General features: G+C 35.9%; 2 protein-coding genes across 2 annotated transcripts in view; one reads left to right on the top strand and one right to left on the bottom strand.

Annotated features, from left to right (window-relative positions):
* The window catches only part of LOC129774920 (zinc finger SWIM domain-containing protein 7-like), a 73,003-nt gene that overhangs the window by 37,719 nt on the left and 16,492 nt on the right, over nucleotides 1–18,792 (top strand). The gene's annotated exons all lie outside the window — the stretch shown is intronic.
* LOC129774918 (3'-5' ssDNA/RNA exonuclease TatD) overlaps nucleotides 1–18,792 on the bottom strand; it is a 31,337-nt gene that overhangs the window by 2,904 nt on the left and 9,641 nt on the right. The window lies entirely within an intron of this gene.

The raw sequence follows: 18,792 nt of genomic DNA, 5'->3' as shown, positions 1-18,792 counted from the left end.
AATACCCATCCATGGAATATCTGGGATCCCTTCCGATCTATCTGAATGGCCATTCAATTCCATCATCTCTGCAACATTTTCAGTAACAATTACTCAATATTCTTCGAACATGAACACGAATACGAACATGCAGATTACAACATGTACAAAAAGGTCTATCTACCCCTGCTCTTAATTTGCACATTCTCTGTTTTTGTTTTGTTTGAAAACAGGGATAATTGAGTTATTTCCTTATTTGGATGGTTTGGCGATCAAAGTTGGTATTATTTTGTTTCAAAATGCAGGGTGTTGACCCAAATGACGAAGAAAAAATTCTTATTTCTCTGGAAAATAATAGATTTACTAGAAAATAATAGTAGATTACTAATCAATATTTTCTACTAGTTCTGTAGTTTATCAGCAACTGGAAATTATCTACGATGATTCTGAACATTTAATTGGCTAGAACAGGGATTCTCAAACTATTTTGGCCAGAGACCCCTTTTACAGGTCGAAGTGATACCATCGACCCCTATAGCCACTCGACGTAATCTTCTAATCAAGGAATAAATGTAAAATTCAGTAAATATCAGGTGTAATTAATAATTATTAATACAAATTACAAAAACAATACTCTCTACTATTATATTAGTCATTCTTATAACAAATTGGTTAACGTAACACAACTTATGCAGTATCTTTAAAGTTTCAAATATGAACTTGTGTTGATTAATAGGGATTGATCTTTAGATCTCATCGACCCCTGGGAAACCGATATTGACCTCAAGGGGTCGATATCGACCACTTTGAGAACCCCTGGGCTAGAACGAGAAAATTTATGAATATTTGTCGACATCCTAGACACGATTTATTTATTGGATTGTTTGTGATTTTTGTGTCTTACGAGAGACTGCCTTAAAAGATAAGAAACATGATTTATTAATACAGTTCAAAGTTAATTGCCGTTTTATCAATTCCGTTTCGTTTGACGAAAGAGCTTCTTTCTTACGGCGTTCCTTGTCTTCTAGATAAAGAGAATGAGCTCGTTAAATTAGCTTGTTCGAAATTGTTCCAGCGTGAAACCCAACATCATAAACTTGACGCTTAGCCGCAACAGATTCCTCACGCATTTATGAACACATTCTTCGGAAAGCCTCTTTCAATTTTGACGTTATGTTGTTAAAAAGATTCGTAAACTCAACCACCGATAGCAATCCTTTCAATACTTTCACCGTTCTGAACACTCAACAAACTTTCTTATGGAAGGAGTGTTCTCCACTGCTCTTTGAGTTTTGATTCCATGTTTTCCAACCATCTGTGGGCGCAACACCTCAATGGATGTACAGTGCTCCCGAATACGATGTGAGTAAGGCGTGTCGCACTGGTACATCTTTGAAGATGTAGTAGATACCTGACAACTAACAACACACCAACAGCAAATACCATCGTTGAATGCACCATGTCCGCAGCTACATAAATCCAAGATCTATCTTTCCACATTTTGAAAATCCAGTTTTAGCTCGCGTAAAAATGACCAATTCACATCGGGACCGTTCATCAACATCCTAACGAATGGAATCTAATCAGATTTAATGCTTTCCATAAATTGAACTTACTGCCTTCGCACTAATTCCGTACGGATCGAACAACTAATCAATCTATCGAATATAAACTAAGCGGTAGGATCAACGAGTACAACATCTTCAAGAACTCCGAGGGCAAATTATACAACTATTGCTGCGAACGTCGGAAGACTTGTATCTGAAGAATTCTCGTCAGTCGATTCGAGAGGGTTTTCGGAAGTATTTGTAACGACACAATTTCAAAGACTACTCACTTTATTCAGATTATTATATAATTTTGGGATTTTATATAATTTTATTCTATCCCAAATTTACCTTAAATTTCAATCTAATGTGTGAAAGAAAAAGAAAGCTATGAATGTTCATGCTCCTTTGCATATAACTGCTTTACCTATCGCTTATCTGTGATTATCCACATACAACTCCTGGCTAACGCTTGTATTTGATTCATAACTGCATTCTAAAGGTGGCCGTACACTATTTGTCTGGAGGTCAAACATTTGACACTTTTTGACAGGTAAAATTCGATTTGAAATTTGAACAATCACTATTTGGTTTGCCACTCTTCGATTATCAACAGTGAAAAAACAACATGGAAAAAATCGACTGAAATATTTAAGGTAAGCTAACCATGTACCGACAGGATCGAAGAACAAACTGAAAAAAAAAATTTAGGCATCAAATAACTGAATATTTGCTTGTCGTGTTTTGTGTTGGATATATTTGATCAGCCACGTTGATCAAGTTTAAAATCGAGCTTATTTTTAGTGTGTGGTTTGAATGATAAAATTGTGGTAAAATGAACACCTGCACATATAATCCTAAATGGGATAAATTTATACGTTTTTTTATGTCCAAATTTGTTTGAATTGCTATTGAGATAGAAGGTATATGTTTGAAATAATCTGGACCTAGTCATCTAGAGTAGTCATAAGAGTTTTCTCATACACACAAAAACGTAGTAAGAAGCACATAACGCTTCACATATTGAGGTTTGGTTTTGGTTGGGGTGGTATATTTTCCCAGGGTCAAACCCACAAAAGGAACCCCTTGAAGAGCATCTTGTGATAAGTTATATCAGCTTTCGAAAACATAACATTGTAAGGGGGAAAAATGATTTTTCGGACCATCGGTTAACTTTGAAAAATCACATCTCAAAAACAAAAAAAAACCCTCTCTAATATCGAGACATGTTATGTAAAAAATCATCAGCTTTCAAGAAAAAATATTAGGCTGTCAAAAGAGTCCTGCGGTATTTTTTTTTTGAATTTTCATTTGTTCATAAAATTAGTTACAATCATCTGTTTTAAGTCAAATATGCGCCGTTTTGTTCGATGACTTGTTCCCAACGAGATGCCAACTTCATAATACCCCTGTTATAGAAGCTCGCTTCCTTATTGGCAAAAAACTCGGATAGCCAATTTTCACAGGCCTCTTTTGTGGCTAACTTCTGACTACCTAGCTCGTTCGCCATGGACAAAAACAAGTGGTAGTCACTTGGTGCAAGGTCCGGACTATACGGCGGATGCAAAAGAACCTCCCATCCGAGCTCCCGGAGCTTCTGGCGCGTCACCAAAAAAGTGTGTGGCCTGGCGTTTCTCCTGATGGAAGACAATGCGGCCTCTGTTTATCAAAGATGGCCTCTTCTTCATGAGTGCTACCTTCAAGCGGTCCAGTTGTTGGCAGTACAGGTCCGAATTGAGCGTTTGGCCATAGGGAAGCAGCTCATAATAGATTATTCCTTGACAATCCCACCAAACACACAGCAGAACCTTCCTGGCCGTTAATGAGGGCTTGGCCACCGTCTGAGCCGCTTCAGCGGGCTTCGACCACAACCGTTTGCGCTTCACGTTGTCGTAAGTGACCCACTTTTCATCGCCAGTCACCATCCGCTTCAGAAACGGGTCGATTTTGTTGCGATTCACATGCGTCGATACGGTCAAAGATGTTTTTTTTGCGTCAACGTGTGTGGCACCCATACATCGAGCTTCTTTGTGAATCCAAGCTTCTTCAAATGGGTCATAACGGTTTGATGACTTATCCCCAGCTCTTGGCCGATGCTACGGCTGCTACTATGCCGGTTTTTCTCGGCTAATTCAGCGATTTTGTCGCAATTTTCGACGACAGGCCTTCCGGAGCGTGGCGCATCTTCGACGACCTCTACACCAGAACGAAAACGTTTAAACCATCGTTGTGCGGTGGAAATGGAAACTGTATCGGGTCCATAAACTGCACAAATTTTATTGGCAGCTTGAGATGCATTTTTGCCTTTGTCATAGTAGTACTGTAAAAAATGTCGGATTTTCTCTTTATTTTGCTCCATATTTGTGACACTATTATAGCGCGCAAAAATACCTTTCCAACAAGCTATAGTATGACTCGATACAATGAATACAATTAGAACTACGCGCTTACAACGACACCTCGCGGAAATACCGCAGGACTTTTTTGACAGCCTAATATAAAAAATATGGCGCCCTCTAGTCCAAAGCCATGGGAACAATAAAAAACGAATACAATCAATAATTACAAAAATTAAATCCACTTTTTCTGCAAGTCCAATGTTTTTTAATTAAAGGCTCATTAGCTTCAATTTGATATGTCGATCATCTAAATTCACCGTTCTCCGCAAATGGTGACGTAATTGTTCATGTCTCTTTTATCACTCTGCACTTCGAGAATGGTGTGCGATGTTAGGTACAGCTCGGATATACAATCAAAAGGCTTTGTTCTCGCTTCGTATATTCATTTGGTGCAACAAAAGTGGATACTGTCATTCGGTTAAGTATTTGAATCATCCATGCATGTTAGGTTATATAGGTTATATGAATGGTTAGTAGCATGACAAATTGCGGTTCATTCAATATTGACAGATTTCCGAACATTGTTTATCAGCCTCGGAAATTTCAAAACAAATAGAGAATTATCCATCCATGTCACACCTCGAACAGTACGAAATTTACTTCATAATCAAGGTTTTAGGGTAGAGTGGCACTTCAAAAATCATGGCTCTCAGCAAAATGGAGATCCAAAGTGTACCTCGAAGTCTTCGACAAAGTTGTTACATATGATAGAGCGCTCATTTTTATGTTATCAAAAATAGGGTGACCAAAATTGTCGATAAAAAATATAACTTTCTTATCTTTATAGATAGAGGTAAGCATAGTTCGACAATATTGTAGCCCCAATTATTTTAAATAACTTTGTAGAACAAAGCTTTTTTCTATCTTTTAATATAATCGATTTAGCGCTTTTTTCCTAAGTTGCATAAGGGTGACCATGAAAAAGCGAATTCTTTGCTCTAACTTTTATATTTCAAATTCTACATCAAAAGTGTCTTCATACGACTTTTAGAGCCTATCAAGACCAACATTTTGCGATGCAGAACTTATTAATATCTTAATCCTACTCAAAGTTATTGATGGTTTTTTATCCAAAAACTCATGATTTCAATTTTGATTTACTCAAACACGAAAAATAACATAGTTTTCTAAATCACACATCAGGTAGAGTGAACTATGCTCTTTCAAATGCAGCCAATAAACTTTGTTTATGTTTGCCCCAGAAAAAATGACAAGTAATTGAAGAGAAAGTATTTTTTGGAAAGAAATATCAATAACTTTGAGTGAAGCTGAGATATTGACATGTACTGCATCGCAAAACGTTTGTATTAGTAAGCTCTAAAAGTCTTTCGAAGACAGTTTGTATGTGGAATTTGAAATATAAAAGCTGGAGTATAAAAACCGCTTTTTTCATGATGACCCCAACGCATCTTGGAAAAAAAGGCGCTATACAGGTAAACTTTGATATAACGTACATTTCACTTTCAAAATTGTACGTTGTATCGAATTGTACGTTATATCGAAGCATAATAAAGTACTCACAAACGTAGTCTATAATACATTATTGTGTTGCTGTTTTAGTAAAGTTAATGAATAACTTCAATCAGAAGACGAAGCCAGCCTTTCTCATGATGTTTTCCTTCGTACTGTTGATTAAAGCTCGATTCATTTAGAATCCGGAATCTCAAAACCAGCTGTATTTCGGGATTAATTGTAGGTACAAAACTTGTTTTAGCATCACAATACAGGTAATTCATTGTTCTATCAGAAAAAAATATTGAAAAAATTTTTCCTTTACACTTTGCAAATGTGTACGTTATATCTAGGTAAAATGTACGTTATATCGAGGGTACGTTATAACGAGGGTACGTTATATCGAAGTTTCCCTGTATTGGTTATTTCAAGAGATAGAAAAAAAAACTTTGTTTTACAAAGATGTCTCAAATAACTGGGACTACAACATTGTTGAACTATGTTTACCTCTATCTATAAAGATAAGAAAGTTATACTTTTTATTTCATCGACAGTTTTGGTCACCCTATGTTTGATAACATAAAAATGAGCGCTCTATCATATGTAACAACTTTGCCGAAGACAGTTTTTGTCTAGAGAATAACTGTCGAGCTCTAAATGCTAATTTCCACTTAAATGCATCTTCTGAACCATTGTGCATTGATCATTTGTGGTATATTTAGGGTTCCCGAAAATCATCCGACAAGCCTTCGTTAACTACGGCAAGTAATTGCATCTTAGTAGAAAAAATCGCACCAGAAACTACAGAGCAATTCCACGCCGAAACAATCGACCACTGATCCGACCCTCTCCGATTTTTTTTAAAATTTAGTACGTATGATGAAAACTACCTAAAATCTCAATTTTCATTATCATATGATCAATTGAAATTTCGACTGTTTTTTTTTCAATCGCAACTCAAAAATCAGATGTTTCACAAAGTTGTTGGAAAATATATGAATCATTAAGGAAAAATAACATTTCAAATATACTGTTGAAAAATCTTACTCAAAAATTGAATTTAATATTGAAAACTTTTATATCTCAAAACTCCCTAATTTCGATATGTTTTGCATATTTTTGTAGTTTTTCTATAAAAATATACGAAATATCGAAATATCAAAAGTAGCGTGTTTTATAAAATATAAAAGTTTTCAGTACTAAATTCAATTTTCGAGTAAGATTTTTCAACAATGTATTTAAAATTTAATTTTACCATTAATATATGTTCATATATTTTCCAACAACTTTGTCAAACATCATGTTTGAATCTGGATTTTTAGTTATAATTTTTTTGAAGGAAGATCAATGATTTTGAATACGCACTTTTAATAAATCAGTCGTAATTTCAATTGGTCATATGATAACGAAAATATTGATTTTGGATAGCTTCCATGATAAGTACCAAGTTTCAAAAAAAAATAAATCGGAGAGGGTCGGATCAAAATTTGCTGTGTTTGGTCGATTTGGCGTGGAATTTCTCTACAGCTAACCACTTGTTGCATCAATACCATGGCGATGTCAAGCTGTCATTCACGCCAAAGGTGGTCACACAAAATATCAAGTGGATATCCGGAATAAAGTGAATATATTTTTCATGCTTTATTTTTTCCTGTTTTTTTTTTCAATTATATGATTTTACGAATTGACCGATTTTTCTTGAATAGGTAACATGACTATGGTCTGAATTTATTTTCAACGATAGAAAAATCAATATCATGTTGATTAAGTTTATTGCATTAAATTGGCGGATTAATTTAAGGGAAAAAAATTGACCAGGGCTGGATAAACTTATTTTACATACTGTATGTCCATTAGTTGGATCACAAGGCTCTGCGACTAGGATTAGTTCAGGTTTTATTGTGGGGACTATTCCATTCCCGGTTTTAAAATAACCCTTTTTCTAGCTTCTTTTCGTTGGCAACTGCCTGAGGTCCCAGAAGCCCATTCAATTCAATTATATTATATTATTTAAAGCGTTAATTATAGTATACACTGATCAGCGACAATCTATAGAATTGCTTTAACCCTTTATGAGGCCGTTGAAACTAGGCAACGAAGCGACTTCAACTTCAGAGAACATAATCCTTACATAAGGAAGAACACATATTTACATTGATAAGAAATAAACTTTTGAAACAGTTGAAAAATTGGTGGCAGTATACTCGCCACTACCCGTTATCCCCAAGAACACTGTTTGCCAATGCCTTGTAAGTTCACTTTTTTGCGCCTTTGGTTGTGCAAAAATTGAAACAATATTTCTAGTGCATCGTAATTTTTTATATAGACTTACAAAGAAAAAATTGAAAATCTGAAATTTTCATCAAATACACCATTCGTTTATTGGAAAAACTGCATGATCTTACACAGTAAATCTTAAATAGTACACTTACAGTGAAAAACTTATCAAACTTGTTGCATTTTCAACGAACTTAAACAGAATTTTCTGCCGGCGGTCTAAAATCGTGGTTTTATTACAAATGACTCCCAAATTAATATCGTACATTTTTAACAGCCCAAACGAATGGAGTATGGCCAGATACCTTTAGAAAATTTTGGTAGGTAAAATATTGAAATAATATTTCAAGTGCAACGAAAAAAAAGGTTCTTGTGGGTGGCAGTATAGTTACCACGGTCATATAAAGGGTTAAACAATTATGTTACGGGTTATCTCGAAAATGGATTCCAACAGATATGCTATTGGATTGACACGTTCATAGTTTCTTGGTACGTCTTGCTTTGTTTTTGCAAATACTATTAACTAGGCACAGGAACAATCGCTACAAGTTTGTGGATTAACTTTGAAAGATTCTTGCTTCTCGTATTGAGAGTTGTATATAACCTTAAACGCACAGGAATAGATGAAAGAATATAGTGTATCCATCAGGACTTGGGTGAAAATTATACATTAAATTGTCGCTATTCTTCAACCTTTTTTTTGGGAATGAATACAAACAAAGAGAAGTAAAAAAATGATTCGATATGGATTAATTATTGTTATATGTATGGATATAGATCATGTTTCATTTATATTTTAATTTAGTCGTTCGCGTCGCAACGCGGGCTAGTCGCATATAATGTTTTTATTTCAGAATTTGAAATTATTTTTACTAGAAAATTTCAGTACTTCTACCAAAACTCGACATTATAATATCAGATTATTTTCAGACTTGCAAATAACATATTTCTCCGTTATCTGGAATAAATGTTTGATACAGAAAATATGATAGAATGAAGACAGCCCTAAATCGGAAAATTCCTTCCTCCAGTTTATCAACATCCGTTTTTATTTATATAGATAGAAGACGATATAGGAGTGCGTTTTATCTCATTAAAATCCATTTCCACCTTCGAACAAAGATCAATTTCGTTAGCCCAAACATTAAATGGACCAACAACGCTTGTCAATATGTAATTGTAGAACATATGCGAATTGAATTTTTCGAATTTTCCCATTTTCCTTCAGAGTTTTCCGAAAATCTACAATTGTCATGTTTGGTTGAATTGGTGCATTATTTTTATGGGACCCCCTCTCCTTTCCAGAGGAGGAACCATCATAGAAACATTTCTCGTACCCAAAAACCCTCAAATCCCGAATTTGGCTCCATTTGCTTGCTTAGTTCTCTAGTTATGCAGAAGTTTGTATTTGTATGGGAGCCCCTCTTTAGAGAGGAGGGAGAAGTGTCGAACTACCGAAGAAAGGTTTATCGAAAACCTCCATTTGCCAAATTTGGTTCCATTTGCTTGATTAGTTCTCGAGTTATGCAGAAATGTATGCTTCATTTGTATGGCAGCCCCCCTCCCTCAGAGAGAGTGGAGGAGTGTCTATTCACCATAGAAACGTTTCGTGACTCCTAAAACTTTCCCATGGCAAATTCGGCTTTATTAGCTGGATTAGTTTTCGAGTTATGCAGAAATTTATCTTTCATTTGTATGGCAGTACAGCAGACCCCCCCCCCCTGAAACAACCCTAAAACCTCCACATGCCTTATGGTTTTATATGCTTGATTAATTATCGAGTAATGCAGAAATTTTTGCACGCCAAATTTGGTTTCGTTTGCTTGATTAATTCTCGAATAATGCAGAAATTTGTGTTTCATTTGTATGGCAGCATTTTTTGACACTAGCTCATTGGCTTTAATTTGATATGTCGATCATCTGAATCGGTCCAGTAGATCAACAGTTATGAATTTTTGTAGTGAAAAAAATGGGAGAAAATTATTTTTTGGACCATCGGCTAACTTTGAAAAATCATACCTCAAAAACGAAAAAAAAATTTCTCCCTGGTTTCGAGATATGTTGTGTGAAAATCCTCAGCTTTCCAGAAAAAAATATAAAAAACTATAGCGCCTTTGGTCCCGAGATTATGAAAACAATAAAAAACGAATACAATCAATAATAACGAGAGCAGAATTCCAATCTTCTGCAGGCATAGTATTTTTTCAAAAAAGACCAGATGATTGCTTTAATTTGATATGTCGATCATCTAAATCGGGTTAGTAGTTCAAAAGTTATGAATTTTTGAAAAAAGTCATTTTTGGAAAAAAGAGGAAAAGTTGATTTTTCGGACAACCTTAAAATGGAAATGGTCACCCTAATGAAAAAAATACGGGTGTAATGTTTTGCGATAAGGAACAAAACTACCAATTTTCACGAAAATCTGAGAACCACTATATCGGTTTAGCATGGAATGGCTGTATATATAGATAGATTGAACATAAAATGTTACCTTTTTTGTTATATAATTTTTGTCCCATTCATTTTTCATTCAATATTTTTTCATTTCATAGAATAATGTTCATCATTCATGCCAAAAGAAAGCACACGCACACGTGTAGTATTGAATCAATTCATGGCCAGATTTCGAACATGAAAATCCTCAATTAAAATATATAACAAGGCAGCAGGTTCATACATCAAAATAATTAACAATGTGTAGCTTTCCAAACTGTTTCACTTGTATTATTTGTACGTTTTCAAACCAGCGCTTCGCTAGACTAGAACGTGTTTAAGGTTGTGATCTTGTACAATTAGCGAACGCGTGCTGCCCACGTAGCGATGGTGCAATCGTTTACATTCCCAAGTACAAGAAAGTTCACTTCCAATGTAATGTAATACCTGTTTAGATAGAGAGGATAGTTTTTTTTCTTCTCAAATCCATAAACCACACACATCGGCCGGAGATGTTGCCAATCCGGTTAGCTGATCAAGCGAGAGAGGGATGTTTTTGATATGGAATGTAGCTCCGATATATCCCGCAAATCATCCTCACCAGTCAATACATTTATTTATGTATAGTTTCAGTTTGTGGATGACTCAAGTAGCTTTGTACTGTTCGATGAAGCGTTGAGTGATAATGGGCGGGCGGGGAAAAACAAAACTTATGGAATCGCGAGAAATGGGTTCACAGATAATGATTGTATGATCACGATAGTACATTCATGGAGAAAAAAAAACAATGATAATGAGGAAACTGATAAACAACGCGGCAGTTTTCTGCTTCCTCAAGATCCCAGTAGAAATAGGGGTTACGCAGAACAATGGAGACAACTTTTAGTCACAATGGCGCTTCTGAGTGTGATGATTCTGACATCGTATCAACAACACAAATAACAAAACAAAAACATTAACACCATCAATTGCACGCAACCTCATTGAATTGACATTCCATTGACCTCCTGAAGTTGGCCGTAATATGAACACCGACGAAGGTTACAACCTCGCCTTAGTGATGGTGCGGGTGTGTATCACGCGATGGAAACATAACAATGCAGAGCAGCAGGGCGCTGTATCGATTGCGAAGATGATTTCTACCAAAGCGGCGTCTGTATTGACTTAGTACATTCTACGGCTGATAAAAACCGCACCATATTGGAACTGCGGATGAACAACTTTGCGGCTATGTTTGTTCCGATTGAATAGGTGGTAATCTTTCGTGAACCGGCCGCAATCATGAACGCACTTCACCAACAATTCGCATCGACGGCATTGCGCCTCATGTTTCGTATGCGTAAGACGAGAATAATGATAAGTTTTCAGAAAGAATTAAAATTTTGAAATAAAAAAATGTGAATGAAAATCAACTTCTTTGTATCAATTAAATATTCTATGCAATAGAGTAGTAGAGCTTTATGCAAGTAGTGAAAAAAATTTGAACAACGTGTGTGATTATCTTTCGGTTATCAGCAAGACGATTGATTGTCGGATTTGAGCTGTCATCATTACGTTGTGTTAACTCCTCCCAAATTAGAATGTTAACTGGAGAAAAATAGGAAAATGTTGGAGGAAAACAGAGAAATCTGAGAAATCAATAATAGTGAGAAAATGTGCATGATAACAAATTAATTGAAAGGGGTTTCAGCGAAAGGGTCATAGGCCTCAACATTAACATGTACTGTTGATTGCTCGCTATCTAGAGCGGCAATGAAACACTGAACTTATTGCATATCTAAGTAGTTTTCCAATAACTCTTAGCAAAATTACATCTCTATCGCTCCCAAAGACAATATCCTCAAAGAAATAATCCAAAAATTATACTATGCAGCATCTTTCGCAGAAAGCCAACAAAAAATTCCAACCGAATCAACTGTGTGATGGCGGCAGCAAATCAACACTTTGCCCTTTGAGTTCTCTTTCAACCCAGAAATAATGCAGGAATTAGTGAAACTTGAATGATCGATCGGAAATGTCATCAATTTTCATTATTAAATTCTAAATTTACAAATGCTCTCTTGTGTTGCGAAACACTAAAATCACATAAGATCTATACTGATGACCGATTTTGTAGTTCTAGACGGCAAAACTGGGGGAGCAAAGACCGTTCAGAACATCGGATTTTCATTCAGACAACCGCACTGACGACGGCGCCAGTGGTTGTATGGTTAGCGTAACAGCCTCACAATCCGATCGGCCTGGGTTCAATCCCAGCTGGCGTCGTTGGGATTTTCTGAGGCGAAAAATCTCTGGTTACGTCTTCCTTCGGAGCGGAAGTAAAAGAAGTTGGCCCGGCTCATGAGTTGTTGAGTCTGATAGGTAGGAACAGGTGGAGTCGCCTCCCTGATGTCGGTGATTGGCACTAAAGTGGCGGAAATAGGCCGACGAAAAATAAGCGAAGATAAAAAAAAAAAAAAAAAAAACCGCACTGACGCACCGAATATTAGTCAATAGTCAATAGTCAATTATGGCACATGAAGCATATCAAATATAAAGATTTGCATCGACACACAAACTTACAAATACACATACGCACACCCAAAAAAATAGTAGATTCAAACCTATAGTGGCTACGAAACAGTTTGCAAATTTTAGGGTATTCTCTTATACCAGCTCAATGGCAGGACCGAAAAAATCCGTTAAAATCGAAGTCTGAATAGATATTTGAATTCACAGTCCTCTTTTACTTTACTTCCGCACGTCGATGCAAGATCAGTGTTGTGTAGTTTACTTTGTGTATATTCTGAAGCTAGCAACTTTGCATGTCCGTTCAGCATGATAGCAGATCGTAAACTGAAGAATTGACACAACGGGGGAATATTTATTAAGCCGCTTCTTTGTTCTTCCTAGAATGATGCCTGATCGTAGCTTAGGTTGTTTTCGCAATGTTATAGATCAGCGGTACCACAACCACTTGTTATGCATGATGTCGCGGGATGCAAAAAAATAATAACGAAGCGCATTGTTAACATAAAACTACGAAATTATTACCAGCGAGTACAAACATTAAAGAAATTTGATAACAAAACTCTTTGATATAAATATTCGATAGCGATGACAAGGGTCGATAAATGGATGCTTTCGCTGAGTGAGAGTTGTCTTTGTCATTATCAAATTAATTCAAACCATTAACATATACTGTTGATTGTTCGCTGAACTGAAATTGAAATACTGATCTTCTTTAATATCCAAGTAATTTTTTAGTATCTGTTAGTGAAATTACATCTCCCATGCAATACGAAGCATCTCAGAAAACGCCGAACGGCAACAGAAAAACCTAACCGAAACTATGGTGTAGTGTCGGCGGAGGCGAGAGCAATAGCATCAAAACAATCTTTCATCTTCAGTTTTCTACCGAAGTACAAAACTCTCAACTCGGAAACAATTATTAAAATCTCGAAAATTGAATGAACGATTGAAAAAAAAATCTATAAAGTCATTAACGATTGATCAGTCATCCAGCTATCGACCGGACGGCAACAAGGTTTTCCAAATGGTTTTTCTCTAATCGTTGTTTGGTTGAGTTTTTCAAATTGCTTTTTTTCAATGCTAGAAGCGAATTAATTGAGAAAGCTTAAAGCCTTTATAATTCAAAACAGCATCATGACACCAATAAAAATCCAAACATACTACTGAATTCACAGAAGCTACCTTCAGCTTCAAATAAATATAAAATAGGTTTTTAAAATGCATCGATATTTCTAAAACGACAGCGGTTGTTTGCGTTGTTTTGTACACGCAACTGAAGATGGTTGATTAATGGTTCATTCTTGTCCTCGCGAGAACAAAACACACACACACTCAGAACAATACAAGTAACACACTTAGTATGAATCGCGACATCCTTCTCATACTACATACAGTGCAGCTCCAGGCGATAACATATTTATTACACCACTACCGTTATCTATTTGATAAAGCATGAAATCAACCATTCTTACAATCTCCATGGTAGGAAAACGTACGCCTGGCAGGGTAATGGTGCCCCCAAACCAAATCACTAGCTGTATGGCAAATATTGTACAGGATATCAAATAAGAAATTCTGGCGGTTCTTCAAAACCCCTATGTGGTTTAACATAGGATGTACAGTGAAAAACGTACTTTTCCGTTTATTTCACGCCATCCTCAAAAGCTTCGAGATAAAAATTTAAAAAAAAATACTGAATGTGCATCTTACTACGGTGTATCAAGAAAAATTATCAAAAATTGAAATACTAAAAAAAAATTGAAATTGAATTTTTTTTTATTTAGAGATTCAGTACTGCTCTAATTCATATTTAAATGTGTTCCTACGGCTTTTCGAGATATGTGTGATTTTTTTCAGATTATTTTCTGTGTTGCGCGGTACAAAATTTTTTTTTTTTTATATTTCCAAAGGGTCTGACTGGGTAAGGTAGTAAAAAGTGCCCCCAAACCAAATCACCAGCTGTATGGAAAATATTGTATAGGGTACTAAATCAAACATTTTGACAGTAGTACCATATGTTTGAGTCCTTATATGGTACAGCATAGGATCTATGGTGAAAAATGCACCTTTTCGCTTTTTTTTCACGCCATTCTCAATAGCTTTGAGACAAAAATAAGAAAAAATACTGAAAGTACATCTTGCTAAGGTGTATCGATAAATATCTTCAAATATTTTTTTCACCAAAAAATCTAATAATAAAAAAATTAAATACGCGGTACAAAATTTGTTTATATTTTTTCTGGTATTTCGAGATTTTGAAAAAAAATATAACTTTGAGACCCACTTCTGCTCTAATTTTTATTTAAATGCGTTCGCATGTGTCTTTTTTTCTACATGTGGCGTATTTTTTTCCTGAATTTTTTAGAGCATTGCGAGATACAAAAATAATTTTCTTCATCGTCTGCATTATTATTTTTATTTTCTTGAAATCGATAATTATATTGTATTCGTAGTTTTTGGATTTTTTAATTGTTCTTCTCATTAATCCGAATGATCTTTCCACAAGGACTTTTTCTCACAGAGCACAACAAAAATAACACATACGAACGCATTTTAATAAAAATTAGAGTAAAAGTGGATCTAAAAGTTTTTTTTTTTCAAATAATCAAAATGCCTGAAAATATAAATATTTTTTTTGTACCACGAAAAACACTCTAAAAATTCTTAAAAAGATCAAATAGACGTAAGAAGAGATTTGAATACAAACTAGAGTAGTACTGAATCTCAAAATAAAAAAAAATAATTTAATTTAAAATTATTTTTTTTTTGCATGCTACAATCATGATATCTGTATTTCCTTTTATTTTTCGGCCAGGAGCTGATCTGGCGTAATGGTAACATCCATGCCTCTCACGCTAAAGGTCACGAGTTCAATTCTCACTCCCGACATTCTTCCAAAAATGGTTGTAAAAGTGACAAACCAGCCAAATGAGTTGAAAGTCACTATAATACAGATAAAAAAATAAAAAAATATTTTTCGGCCACTAATCGGTGATACAATACAAACCTATTTCGTGAAAAATCACATCAATTAGCAAATTGAATTTTTACTCGGTTGACATGTGCTGCGTAAAAAAACTGCGTAAATTTCGAAATCCGCATAAAAATAAACCACGTAAATTCCAGAAACCGCGTGAAAAGCGATTTCAGTGTATGTAGATCTGCACCTTCGCCATCGCGACGCTTAACTGGTGCCCTTTTTGCTTCGAAACTTTACATTGATTTTTTATCAGTCAATACAGTCAATACAGCATTAAAAATATTTTTCGAAATTGGTTTTTTCAGAGGTTTTTTTCTGTTTCTCTAAAAAACAAATAAACGAACATGGCAAAATGGTCAACTTATTACCTACTGTTACGTAGTATTGACTTGAATACCGTGAAGTTTGAAAAAACACTTTTATTTCAAATGGGGGTGAATTTTTTTGTGCCCATCACTGTACCTTCTAACGGTAATTATATCACTATCAGAATGGATGAACGTGTGATAGATAATCATGAACGTCAATTTAATGTCCCCACAATTACATTGAACTGATCTAACATTTGATTGGCTCAAGCTCTTTAATTATTTTCTGTAAGAGACTCAAGCCACTGTCACTATTAGTGTGATCTATTGTTGTGCAACTCTTCACTTACAAAGTAATTTCTTGGGTCAATAATGCTGCTATTCATTGGAGTGGTCCAAATCTCACAGACGTTAGAAAAACATAACTGAGTACTGATAGTTTCTATATTAAACTGGAATACATATTCAGTAACACAATATGAAAATGAAAAAAAAATGCTTGATATACAGGTATATCGTATAGAAATTCGGAAATGTATGGTATACGTGCAGGGTGGCACATAACGCTGCAACCTGAGGCAATTTTTGAGCGAATCAGTAAAATTTACAAATGCTAAGAATATCCGTGAGTGACCATGAGAAGCGAAGTGCGAGAAGAGTTAGGCGTTTATTTTTCATTATGTAAATGTTTGTATCCTTCCTTTCTGGGAACATGAAATCCATATAGGATCTAGAGAAAGAATGTAATGTCCACCTTCGTTTGTCGTTTGTCGCCCAGCGCAATTCGGCTGAGTTGTTTGCGGGACTCAAACTTCCACTGTCTATAGCAATAAAATGGCCAGAGAGGCAAGTGAGAAACAATAATAACCACTAAAACGTGATCATTAGGGTGGCAACGAAAATGGTCATGTCAAATTTCAAAAACCGACCATGTACATTTTGTTTATTGGCCCAAAAAAAGGCCTGTGCAAAATTTCAGCTCAATCGGACGTGAATTAGGGGTGCCTCAAAGCGCTCAAAATTTTAATTTTTTTGATCCTCGAAAATCTTTCAACGGGGGAGTGAAGGAAATTTGGAAAATCGAATTTCTTTTTTCGATGCCAAATGACTTAAAATGCATGAAACGTCGAGGTCTGGTATCATCTCGAGAACAAAATTTTTGACCTTCTGGGACTTAGCCTGAGTGGCAATGAAGGTATGGAACAAAAAAATGATCGAATTTAAAGAACCGACTACGTACATTTTGTCTATTGGCCCAAAAAAATAAGGTGTGCAAAATTTCAGCTCAATCGGACATGATTTAGGGGTGCCTAATGGTCATATATGTTTTTGATTTCATGATTTTTCTACAAACCCCAATTTTATATTTAGGGGCCATCATATTGTTCTATTTGAACGAGAAAAGACGGGGCCCCCAGGAAATACATCTGTCACCCGTTTTTGAGTGACGGGGTTACGAACCGCTCTAAGAAAGGGGACATCCTTTACATCCATGAACCTGATATACGGCGAATGTCAAGAAGATAAATAGCCAGTCATAACTACCAAATGTATGATCAAGAGCGAATCCTGTTTTTCGGAGAATGATCTAAATTACCCAATTATTATGTTTTAGCTGAAAAAAAATATCATCATCACGATACAAGACTTTCACCTCGGCTGTAGTAAACTAATAATTGGGGGAAAGCCCGAATCGATGTATCGCTGCTTGCTTGCGTATGTGTATAATTATGGAAACGTTGCTGCGTCATTCCGTCGTTATCATCTGCATATCACAGATCACAGAAAATTTCCACCAGACTCACCATATTAACGAAATTGAACGGAATGCTGTCGATCGTTACATTGGATATCTCACCTCCCGCTGGCGACAGTTGTGGCGCTGATAGGCAGCTCCAATGTTATGGAGCGAAATCAATCGAGCGGCGCGAGAGGAAGTATACTTTTCCCGCGCGCCATTTGATCTCCAACCCAAACCGCAGCGAGTGTGCGACCTACTGGTCTGATAATAATTGGAAATCGAGCTCAATCGAATGCCATGAATTACGTTTTCTCGCTGCATTTGTTCGGCAATTGGGCGTTTCGATTTCCGGGTATATGCAAATGTAAAGAAGAAAAATTTACTTATTGCGTAAAATTCATACCGTGTGATGGACAGCGGCCAAGAGAGAGAGAGAGGCTTCTAATGAATTGAGTCATACAAGCGTTACAAATATTTTTTTCGATACTATTTGGTTTATGAAGATTGATCGTCAATAATTGCTTGATTACTGTTGGACCAGCTGAGCGGGGTGGAAAAGCGAAAGTTGATGAAGAAACCATGAAAGCAAACACTTTCAATAACCAATCAATTTGGAGTGAAACAAAGAAGCTATCGTTAAATTTTGCATTTGTTGCATCGTGAAATTTTCAAGCTTGAAACGAACTTGTTCCGGATCTGTAAGAGGGTTAGTGGTGATAATTGCATGTAAAGACAGTGGAACAAAAACTTGGGCGATAATGAATCATTCACATTATCAAACTTCAAACATAGCACAGAAAATGTCGAGTGTGCATAAATGGAACGCTCTCTTCCGGCATGTACAAAATCATTCCACAATGTGTTGCTTGTGCGTTTTCTTTCTCTGCAATTAGCGAAAGGTAGACACACAAACACCATACTGCCGACTACTTGTTAGTACAATCAACCTTTGCAGAGAACATTTTGCATTTTGGCGTGTCCGGCGAATTGAAGGTATTCATATTGGATGTGTAGTGCCGGTAGAGCTTACCTCGGGAAAGGGCATTTGCTTATGGAAGCCGAAAGTTAAAGTTTTGAGCAATCGCGGCAGCCAGGGGCAGACATTGGCAAGAGTTGACAAGTGTTATGTTATTGTGTATGAATGGGTTCTTGGTACTTAGACTGA

This window comes from Toxorhynchites rutilus, chromosome 3 (assembly GCF_029784135.1).
Source record: "Toxorhynchites rutilus septentrionalis strain SRP chromosome 3, ASM2978413v1, whole genome shotgun sequence".
Classification (NCBI taxonomy): Eukaryota; Metazoa; Arthropoda; class Insecta; order Diptera; family Culicidae; genus Toxorhynchites; species Toxorhynchites rutilus.
This window is presented reverse-complemented; position numbering and strand designations above follow the sequence as displayed.